We start from the raw sequence: 11,924 nt of genomic DNA, 5'->3' as shown, positions 1-11,924 counted from the left end.
ACCCCCTGGCTCAATGCAGAAATCCAAGTCAGAGCATCCCTGACAGATGGCTGTCCAGCCTCGTCTTGAAGGCCTCCAGTGTGGGAGAGCCCACCACCTCCCCAGGTAATTGGTTCCATTGTCATATTGCTCTTACAGTCAGGACGTTTTTCCTGATGTTCAGCCGGAATCTGGCTTCCTGTAACTTGAGCCCATTATTCCGTGTCCTGCACTCTGGGATGATCAAGAAGAGATCCTGGCCGTCTTCTCTGTGACAACCTTTCAAGTACTTGAAGAGTGCTATCGTATCTCCCCTCAGTCTTCTCTTCTCAAGGCTCAACATGCCCAGTTCTTTCAGTCTCTCTTCATAGGGCTTTGTTTCCAGTCCCCTGATCATCTTTGTTGCCCTCCTCTGAACCCTCTCCAGTTTGTCTGCATCCTTCTTAAAGTGTGGTGCCCAGAACTGGACACAGTACTCCAGATGAGGCCTAACCAGTGCTGAGTACAGGGGAACTGGTACTTCCCAGGATTTGGAAGCTATGCTTCTATTAATGCAGCCCAAAATAGCATTTGCCTTTTTTGCAGCCACATCACATTGTTGGCTCATATTCAGCTTGTGATCGACAACAGTTTTAAGATCTTTCTCGCTTGTAGTGTTGTTGAGCCACGTATCCCCCATCTTGTAACTGTGCATTTGGTTTCTTTTTCCTAGGTGCAGAAGTTGGCATTGATCCCTATTAAATGTCATTCTGTTGTTTTCTGCCCAGCGCTCCAGTCTATCTAGATCACTTTGAATTTTGTTTCTGTCTTCCAAAGTATTAGCTATCCCGCCCAATTTTGTGTCATCTGCAAATGTGATCAGCATTCCCTGCACCTCCTCCTCCAAGTCATTAATAAAAATGTTGAAGAGCACTGGGCCCAGGACTGAGCCCTGTGGTACCCCACTCATTACCTCTCCCCAGTTTGAGAAGGTCCCATTGATCAGCACTCTTTGAGTCCGATTCTGCAGCCAACTGTGGATCCATCGGATCGTTGTTTCATCTAGCCCACTTTGAGCTAGTTTGCTCATCAGGATATCATGGGGCACTTTGTCGAAAGCTTTGCTGAAGTCGAGGTATATGATGTCTACAGCATTCCCATGGTCTACAAGGGAGGTTACTTGATCAAAAAATGAGATCAGATTTGTCTGGCAGGACTTGTTTTTGACAAATCCATGTTGGCTTCGAGTAATCACGGCATTGTTTTCAAGATGCTTCCAGATGGATTGCTTTATCATCTGCTCCAGAATTTTCCCAGGGATTGATGTCAGACTGACTGGTCTGTAGTTCCCAGGTTCCTCCTTTTTACTCTTTTTGAAGATAGGGACAACATTAGCCCTCCTCCAGTCATCTGGCACTTCCCCCATCCTCCATTATTTGATTTCTCAAAGAGAATAGACAGCGGTTCCGAGAGTTCTTCTGCCAGTTCCTTTATTACTCTAGGATGCAGTTCATCTGGCCCTGGAATGTGTGAATGCTCCATCCTGTGAATGGATGGCATGGAGCATTCACTCCATCCTGGCATGGAGCATTCACACCTGTAAGGGTGAATAAATGGGCCCTTTACAGCCGCCAATTATGCAACATTACCTACCTGGAAGAGCCCCAGCTGCCATTGTTATGCACAGTGGTAGCTCGCAAGGAGGACGGGCAGCCCTGCAGATTTGTCGGGTGCTCAATGGGCTGCAACAAAGCTTGCATGATGCTGCAACAAGGGGTGAGTGGTGGGAGTGGCTTGGCGAGCGCCTAATGAAGCCGGGCGCAGGTGAGTCTGTCCATCCCTACTTTTGAGGGACAACTGATTTTGAAGAGATTAAAAAAAATGATCAAGGATAAGGTGTTCAACAAAGACTGCAACTGGGATATGGAAAACCTAGCAATCACCAGGTTTTCTTTGTGGTACAGGCATAAGTAAATCATACTTTGCAGCAGCATTTACGTGATCTTACATTTCCTTTATTAAGGAAGGTTTTTGTCAAGCTGCATCTTCAGACTATGGCTACTGCTTGTTTGGAAGGAAGGTTCCTTAAAGTTCCATGGGACCAATGTTTCTGCGTCCGTGGGTGGCGAGAAGTGGAGGATATTTGTCGTTATTTGTTGTACTGCCCATTGTATAGGGCACCTAGAGAGAGAGATTTATCCTGTTTTATTTTCTTGTTCTGAGATGTCAGATTTGGAGAACATTTATATGCTTTTAGCTCTCCAGAACAAATATGTTTGTTTGTTTGTTTGTTTATTACATTTATATCCCACCTTGTTTCTTCTTGCAAGGAACCCAAGGCAGCTTGCATTATCCTCCTCCTCCTCTCCATTATATCCTCACAACAACAACCCTGTGAGGTAGGCTGGGCTGAGAGTCTGTGACAGGCCCAAAGTCACCCAGTGAGCTTCCATGGCCGAATGGGGACTAGAACCTGGATCTCCCGGCTCCCAGTCCAATAGTCTCACTACTACACCACACTAGGGATGGCAGAGAATTCCGCCACGGACTCCAGTGAGGCCGGATTCTGAAGAATCCGCCCCCCCCCCCCGGAGTCCGTGGCGGAATGGACTGCTCCCCCCTGCCACCCCGCAAAGTCCCCGCAGACTGGATCCTACCTGCCTCTGGCAGGTCTGGATCTGGCCGCTGCTCCCTACCGCTCCGCTGTGCGGCTGCGAATGGCGTCCCCTATGCAGGACGCCATTTGCATCGCTGCTTTAGCCGTGATAGGCTATGTAAATATTTACGTAGCCTATCACGGCTAAAGCGGGGATGCAAATGCGTGCTCTTTGCCGTGATAGGCTACATAAATACTTAAGTAGCCTATCACGGCCTGGCAGGGACGCAAATGGTGGCCGGCGTAGCGGCCGCCATTTGCGGCCGCAGCCCAACAATGGCTGGAACAGAAGTCCAGCTGCAGCTGGGAAGGATTCCAAGGGGGAGGGATGGATTGCCTCCCCCCCCCACCACGGACTGCCGGACCAGAACGGGGTGAATATTCCGCACTGGTTCTTGATGTTATGCATCAAGTTTCATTATTTGCAATAACTGCTTTCAAAATTAGATGGAATTATGTATAAGTGTGTGTGTGTGTGTGTGTGTGTGTGTGTGTGATGCAAATTGATTGATTCTCTGTTGTGGATGGGAGGTTCTCCTTTTTTCTCTCCTGTTTTGTGATGACTGTTGGTTTTAAGCAAGTAAAGGTTGAACTGAACATATAAATCAGCACGTGCAAATTTTATAGTGATTGGTATCCTCTTTTGGCCTCCTTTTTGGGCAATGCATTTCCTCTCTTTTGGCAATGTGTAAATGGCCACCCTAGAGTGGAGCCATGCTGCAACTCCATTCCTGTTCTTGCGCTTGATCTGTGGTAGATTGGTACAAAATGACATCCACGCACACCAAGGCAAACGCTGCTAAAGCAGAGGTGTGGAACCTCAGGCCCGCGGGCCAGATCCAGCCTTTCTGAGGTCTTGTCCTTCACCTCAGGCAGCAAAATGCCTTAGGCTAGCCCTGATAGTGCCTTGTGTGCTATCAAAAAGGGATGCCAATGGGACAAGGCATGCCGTTATGAATAGTGGGTTCCGTCATCCTTTGATGAGGTGTCTGCATGTTTGGATGTCGTCACCAGGATTATTCACACTTGATGTAACGGGGTGGGGGGGATGTTTCTATGAACAGATGATATTTTCTAGATCAGAGCTTGTAAATCTTTGATATTTTGCCCAGCAAAGGAAATGGACTATAAGAACCTGAGTGACATATATAGAATATCCACAGCTCTGGCTGGCCTAGCCATGACAATGCGTCCTATTAATACAAAAGCTTACACTGCTGCCTTGTCTCCTTGAGCAAGGGACTCATAGGCTTAGCCGTGAACCTGATCTCCAGCCGTTTCTCCCACTCCTGAGGAGACGAGGCCAAGGCAAAGGCTGTCTGATGTAGTCCCCTCCTGTTTAGCCAGGAGCACTGGAAATGAAGCCCACCCTGGGAGATCTTGCTGGGTCACAGGGAGGAAGAGGAGGATGAAAACAGCAGGGTGTTCATGGTGGATGGAGGCTGGACATGGGCCATTACTTCCAATTAAAGTAGACACCCTTGGAGCCATCATGGGAGTGCTCCTTTCTCTCCTTTTCACTGGCACATTGCTGAGCTTGAGGTGGGAAGTTCCTATTGAATTACTTTTTTGTTCACGGTGGAGTTCTTGTCGTCTGCTCTGTTCTGAAGGTGACATTACAATGAAGTAAATCCATTTATGTTCCAAACTACAGGATGGGTGATTCATACAGTAATCTCATTTCAGACCTTGCACAGCAAATAGTTTTTCTCCCCCAAAATGGCCTTACACCTTAATCCTGAACATGTTTATCTGGAAGTAAGTCCCATTGGCTTCCAAATCCCTATGGGACTTGGGACCAGGCTACCTGAGATATTGTCTTCTCCCATGCAAGCCTGCCTGGGTTTTAAGATCTTCAGGGGAGGCCTGTCTCTCACTACCACCACCATCAGAGGCATATTTGCTGGGGCTGTGAGGTAGGGCCTTCTCAGCAGCTGCTCCCAGGCTCTGGAACTCCCTGCCAAGAAAAGCTAGGTTGTCCTGCCAGCAGGCAAAGACGTTTTTGTTCAGGTAAGCCTTTGGCCTCTTCATGGATCACTGCCTTGTTGTGGCGAAGGGGCTTGCGTAACTCAGTGAAGCCATAAGCTGTGCCGTGCAGGGCCACCCAAGACGGACAGGTCATGTCAGAGGGTTCTGACAAAATGTGGTCCACTGGAGAAGGAAATGGCAACCCACTCCAGGATTCTTGCCAAGAAAACCCCATGGAACATATCACAAGGCTAAAAGATATGACGCCGGAAGATGAGCCCCTCAGGTCGGAAGGTGTCCAATATACTACTGGGGAAGAGCAGAGGGTATTTCCAAGTAGCGCCAGAAAGAGTGAAGCGGCTGGGCCAAAGCCGAAAGGACACTCAGCTGTGGATGTGTCTGGTGGTGAAAAGAAAATCTGATGCTGTAAAGAACAATATTGTTTAGGAACCTGGAATGTCAGATCAAGGAATCAAGGTAAGCTGGAGGTGGTCAAACATGAGATGGCAAGATTGAACATCGACATCTTGGGAATCAGCGAACTAAAATGGACAGGCATGGGCGAATTTAATTCAGGTGACCATCATATCTACTATTTTGGGCAAGAATCCCTTAGAAGAAATGGAGTAGCACTCATAGTCAACAAAAGGGTGGAAAAAGCAGTACTGGGCTACAATCTTAAAAACGATAGAATGATCTCAGTACAAATCCAAGGCAAACCATTCAACATCACAGTAATTCAAGTCTATGCCCCAACCACTGATGCCGAAGAAGCTGAGGTTGATCGGTTCTATGAAGAGCTACAACACCTTCTAGAACTAACACCAAAAAAAGATGTCCTTTTCATCATAGGGGATTGGAATGCTAAAGTAGGAAGTCAAGAAATCATTGGGATAACAGGCAGGCATGACCTTGGTGTACAAAATGAAGCAGGACAAAAGCTAATAGAGTTTTGCCAAGAGAACACGCTGATCATAGCAAACACTCTTTTCCAACAGCACAAGAGACGACTCTACACATGGACATCACCAGATGGTCAATATCAAAATCAGATTGATTATGTCCTTTGCAGCCAAAGATGGAGAAGCTCTATACAGTCAGTCAAAACAAGACCTGGAGCTGACTGTGGCTCAGATCATGAGCTTCTTGTTGCAAAATTTCGGCTTAAATTGAAGAACGTAGGGAAAACCACTAAACCATTCAGGTATGACCTAAATCATATCCCTTATGAATACACAGTGGGGGTGAGGAATAGATTTCAGGGATTAGACCTGATAGACAGAGTGCCTGAGGAACTATGGACGGAGGTCCGTAACATTGTTCAGGAGGCAGCAACTCAATCCATCCCAAAGAAAAAGAAATGCAAGAAAGCAAAGTGGCTGTCTGATGAGGCTTTACAAGTAGCTGAGGAAAGAAGGGAAGCGAAAAGCAAGGGAGAAAGGGGAAGATATATCCAACTGAATGCAGAGTTCCAGAGAATAGCAAGGAGAGACAAGAAGGCCTTCTTAAATGAACAATGCAAAGAAATCGAGGAAAACAACAGAATGAGAAAGACTAGAGATCTCTTCAAGAAAATCGGAGATCTCAAGGGAACGTTTTGTGCAGAGACGGGCATAATAAAGGACAAAGAAGGCAGGGACCTAACAGAAGCAGATGAGATTAAGAAGAGGTGGCAAGAATACACAGAAGAACTATACAGGAAAGATCTTCATGTCCCTGATAGCCATGATAGTGCGGTCACTGAACTTGAGCCGGACATTCTAGAGAGTGAAGTCAAATGGGCCTTAGGAAGCATTACTAACAACAAAGCTAGCGGAAATGACAGTATTCCAGCTGAGCTATTTAAAATCCTAAAAGATGCTGCTGCTAAAGTGCTGCATTCAATATGCCAACACATTTGGAACACTCAACAATGGCCGCAAGACTGGAAAAGGTCAGTTTACATTCCAATTCTAAAGAAGGGCAACGCCAAAGAGTGTTCAAACTACCGCACAATTGCGCTCATTTCACATGCCAGCAAGGTGATGCTCAAAATCCTACAAGCTAGGCTTCAGCAGTATGCGAACCGAGAACTACCAGAAGTACAAGCTGGGTTTCGAAGAGGCAGAGGAACTAGAGATCAAACCGCCAACGTTCGCTGCATCATGGAGAAAGCAAGAGAATTCCAGAAAAACGTCTATTTCTGCTTCATTGACTATGCGAAAGCCTTTGATTGTGTGGATCACAACAAACTGTGGCAAATTCTTAAAGAGATGGGAGTACCACACCACCTTACCTGTCTCCTGAGAAACCTGTACGAGGGTCAAGAAGCAACAGTAAGAACCAGAGATGGAACAACCGAGTGGTTCAAAATTGGGAAAGGAGTACGACAAGGCTGCATATTGTCACCCTGCTTATTTAACTTATATGCAGAGTACATCATGAGAAATGCCGGGTTGGATGAATCAGAGGTCGGAATTAAGATTGCTGGGAGAATTATCAACAACCTCCGATATGCAGACGATACCACCCTAATGGCAGAGAGCGAAGAGGATCTAAAGAGCCTCTGGTTGAGGGTGAAAGAGGAGAGTGCAAAAGCTGGTTTGAAACTCAACATTAAAAAAACGAAGATCATGGCATCTGGCCCTATCACTTCCTGGCATATAGAAGGGGAAGAAATGGAAGCAGTGACAGGTTTTACTTTCTTGGGCTCCAAGATCACTGCAGACGCTGACTGTAGCCATGAAATTAAAAGACGCTTGCTCCTTGGGAGGAAAGCTATGGCACACCTAGACAGCATAGTAAGAAGCAGAGACATCACCTTGCCGACAAAGGTCTGTCTAATCAAAGCTATGGTTTTCCCAGTAGTAATGTATGGCTGTGAGAGCTGGACTATAAGGAAGGCTGAGCGCCGAAGAATTGATGCTTTCGAACTGTGGTGCTGGAGAAGACTCTTACGAGTCCCCTGGACTGCAAGGAGGTCAAATCAGTCCATCCTAAAGGAAATCAACCCTGAATACTCATTGGAAGGACAGATACTGAAGCTGAAGCTCAAATATTTTGGCCACCTAATGCGAAGAGAAAACTCCCTGGAAAAGACCCTGATGCTGGGAAAGACTGAAGGCAAAAGGAGAAGGGGACGGCAGAGGATGAGATGGCTAGATAGCATCACTGATGCAATGCATATGAACTTGAGCACGCTCCGGGAGAGAGCGCAGGACAGGAAGGCCTGGCATGCTATGGTCCATGGGGTCACAAAGAGTCGGACATGACTGAACGACTGAACAACAACAACAACAACAACAAAGCCTTTGGCATATAAGCTGAAGTGGGTTTTAATTGGCTGGGTGCTGTGATTATTGTCATTGTACTTTAAACTGTACTTTTAATTTATTTGTTTCGATGTTGAGTTTTAATTAAGAGTTTGTTTTTAATCTGTATTTTAGTGTTAGCTGCCTTGAGCACAATTTTTTGGCAGAAGTAAATACATAAATAAATGAAACATACTTCCAAGCAGGGCCTGCTCTTTGGAGGAGACCTTGGCGGAGTGATTTCTGCTGGCTCCCGAAGTCAGTGGACTTACCTGGCAGTGGTGAAGAGCAACAGCACTCAGATAAGCTCCAGGTGGCAAGCCACAATTTTATGTTCCCATAATGCCCGTGATGGTGTGTCACTCCACGCCCTTGTGGGAAATAAGAAAATAGTGGCCCTGCAAAGGGGTGTGTGTGTGTTGCTGCTATTTAAGTTTCCCACAATTCCCTGGAATTATGCTGTATCAAGGGCACTGTGGGAAAGTAAAGTGAGGGCTCACTGCCCAGTGTTGGTCAGAAGGCCAGGGTGGGTGTCAGAGGTGGGCCCTGCTGTGGTGTTGATGCCCCATCAGCTGCCCAAGGAAGCTGCCTGCTGAAACCAGGCCTGCCTCAAAGTAGGATCACAATAACATGTTTATCTGGGAGAAAAACAGATTAGATAGATATGATAATATTATTGTAAATGATGTGATTTTATCATAGGACTGAGTCACAAAAAGGACGAAACAAGCCCCTCCCTTTTTCGTATACTTGAAGATCAGCTCGTATATACTGTCACAAAATCCAGAAGCATATTAGTCAAGAAAAAATGGAATTTCAAAAATTAGCACATGCAGGTAATTCAAAAATAAACAAACTTCTGCCTAAACCAAAGGTAGGCAATTTGGGGCCCTCCAGATGTTTTGACCTTCAGCTTCCATAATTCCCCTCATTGGCTATGCTTGCATGGGCTGATGGGAGTTGTAGGCCAAAACTTCTGGAGTAGGGTTGTCAGGCCTGGAACATTCCAGGCTCTGAGATTTTAGGACCCAAACCTGTGACCTAGGGATGGTCCCTGATGATGTCACAGGGGGGGCGGCCCCTGGGGATGTCATTAAGCATGATACATTAAGCATCAACCACAGCTGCTCAGAGCATGTGATTCAAATAAAAAAAACATGAAGTCTAACAAATGGGAAAATACTTCTCTGGTTGGAAATTACGATAGAAATCTTAGCTAAAAGGGGGTGTTCCCAGGTCCAGCTGAAGAGAGGGGATCATTCCTTCTCAACTGTTTACAAAGCCTGGGTAGGGAACATTTAATCTAGCCTATTCACTTCTGTCAAGAAGGGTTTAAGTGCCTTCAGGCCAGTCACCAGAAGGCCATTGTAGGAAGAGGGGAGCCTAAACCCCATAGAACTCAATGGAACTTACTTCTGAGTAGATATAGTTAGGATTCTGCTGTTGTTGGTAAGGCTTGACTAGTGGGGATCCCTCCCAAAATAATCCATAGCCTCTTCTTGTGTTGATCATTTTCCGTTCAAAGAAAGCCAACTATTCTTTTCACAAGATACCTCAATTCAGACTGTAATATAGCTAGCTACACTGCAACATTGCATCCAACTGTAACCATAAGGAAACCCAACATGACCGCATTTGCTACACATATATAGCAATCACAACAGAAATTGTACGATATTTGCCCACATACTACATCCTATAGTGGGATCTTTACATTGTTTCCGCCACTGTCAAAACACACCCAGGGGTTCATCACACAGAGTTTTTATCCTGCTATTGAGATGGCTCTCTCTCGGAAGTTTGCGGGCTCTTTAGATGATGCCATTACCCTCCAGGGTGTCTCCCGCCATTTTCCCCAGCCTATCTCATGTTTTCCCCAAATGCAAAAAAAGTGGTATTTTTTTCCAGCCCACGGAACAGGAGCGCCATCATGACCTCCCTGTGAAATTCTCCAACAGCAGGAGAAACTGCTCCGTCTGCCTGCTGTGGGCGATTGTTTTCAGTTGCTGGGGGAACGGTCAGGATGAGATTTGACAGGCGCGAGGGCAAGAATCGCCTGCCAATTGTGTCTCCTGCCTCTGTATTTCTCAGTTGGAGGGAGAAGAAGGTAAAATGCCTCCCTGCAACGAAGGGAGACACATCTGATCCCCCACCCCACCAAGCTCAGAAGCAATGTCCTCTGTTGTTTCAGAGCACCCTATTAAGTTCAGTAGGGCTTACTCCCAAGTAAGTGTACTGAGGGTTGCAGACTTACAGGGTGATCTTATGTCTGCTCAGAAGTAAGTCCCACTGAGTTCAATGCCGCTTACTCCCACATAAGTGTGCCAAGGGTTGCAGACTTACAGCTCAATCTTGCATTTTATGTCTACTCAGAAGTAAGTCAGAGGTTTCCTGGGGGCTGCGAGCTACGGAAATAAGATTCCCCCCCCCGCCGCTCCTTTGCACACATGCTGGGGAGGGAGGAAGGCAGTCCCTCAGTTCAAACCACGCGGCTGCCGTGTAAAGGGGCCCTTCCTAATCCCACAAAGAAACCGAAAGCTCTGGAAATGATGTGGGTTTTTGCGGGGTTTTTGCTTAATGTAGAAACACCCCCAGTCATGTGAAATGTTGTTCTTCTGCTGACATCTACACAGGGGCCCCAGCACGATATTGAGATGAGTCCATAGCAAGCAGCTCCATTTAAAAAAGTTTACACCCTTTCTGTTGACAGGACAATCACAACTACAAAATTAGTAAAGGTAGGAAAAGAGGAGAGAGAACCAACAGTTTGTTTTTTTTAATTTGACAAACAAGTCTCTTAAAAACAAAAGTGGATTACATCACCATCAAATAAATCAAATGCTGAAACACTTCTGATGTCTTCTTTGCAGCCGTAAGGGCTAGAACCTTTTTTTAAAAAAGGAAAGCTCGGATTCTCCATTAGCTCAACTCTGGGTCCAGCAGTATCTCATTCTGCACTTCTTGCTATAACAGAAACAGGTCAGATCACCAGTCCAATTGCTAGTCCCCACCAGAGTAGACACACTGACGCAATGGAACTTCAGTAAGTGTGGGCTTCCCAAGCTCCCACTGATTCGCTGGGTCTACTCTAGTTAGGAGTAGCAGTTGGATTTAGGGCATTACCTCCCTTCCAAAACTGAGGCAAACAACAGGACGAGGAGGTACAAATAGCATCACTCGCAGAGCAGTAGTGAACAAGGCGCTATATGTGTTTTTAGCCATTCAGCTGCTATTATGGGGTAAGGAACTGTATAGATTTCAAATACTATTGGCAGTGGCAGAACAGGCTACAAATGTCCTTGCTATGCCTGTTTACTCAGAAGGAAGTCTCACTGAGTTCAATGGGTTTACTCCCATGTAAGTATGCATAGGATTACAGCCTTCATCTTACTTCTCATTCCTGCTATGTGTAAAGTAATAATGCAGAACTATCTGTCTCCAGCACATGCCAACCACATGGATATTTCCTCCCTGTTGTTTATGTATTGTTTATTTATTATTTAATTTATATTCCACCTTTCTGCCACAAAATGGCACTCAATACGGCCACCAAAGCCTTTGAGGGCTAACTGAATTCCCTAAAGTTGCACACTGTTTTAACTGTTTTATTATTTTTTATTTTTTATTGATATTAGCTTGTTTAATGGTTTAATATGCTTTTGTTGTTGTTGTTCAGTCATTAAGTCAAATTATTTATTGTTTTATACTGTTTAAATTTATTTTATTTGTACGCCACCCTGAGAACTGAATGATATAGGGCAGGATACAAATGTTTTAAATATATAAAAATAACAAAAATAAATAATAAAATCCAGATTACAAACAAAATATTGATTAAAACAGAACATAAACACAAATACATTAAAAAAATAAAAAACACAGCAATAAAAACATTAACAGCAGCCAACCAGTTCAAAACCCCTTCAGCAACAGACCAGCTTATATGCCCAAGGGCTGAATAAAAACATCTTTGAGTGCAGGACCACATTCCTATTTCTCAACTTCTATCAACTCGGGGCCTAACTAAGCATTACATGCCAAGGTGTATGATG

Source organism: Heloderma suspectum, chromosome 6 (assembly GCF_057233095.1).
Source record: "Heloderma suspectum isolate Gila_16-S chromosome 6, 16-S_ref, whole genome shotgun sequence".
Classification (NCBI taxonomy): domain Eukaryota; kingdom Metazoa; phylum Chordata; class Lepidosauria; order Squamata; family Helodermatidae; genus Heloderma; species Heloderma suspectum.
Note: the sequence above shows the minus strand (reverse complement) of the source record.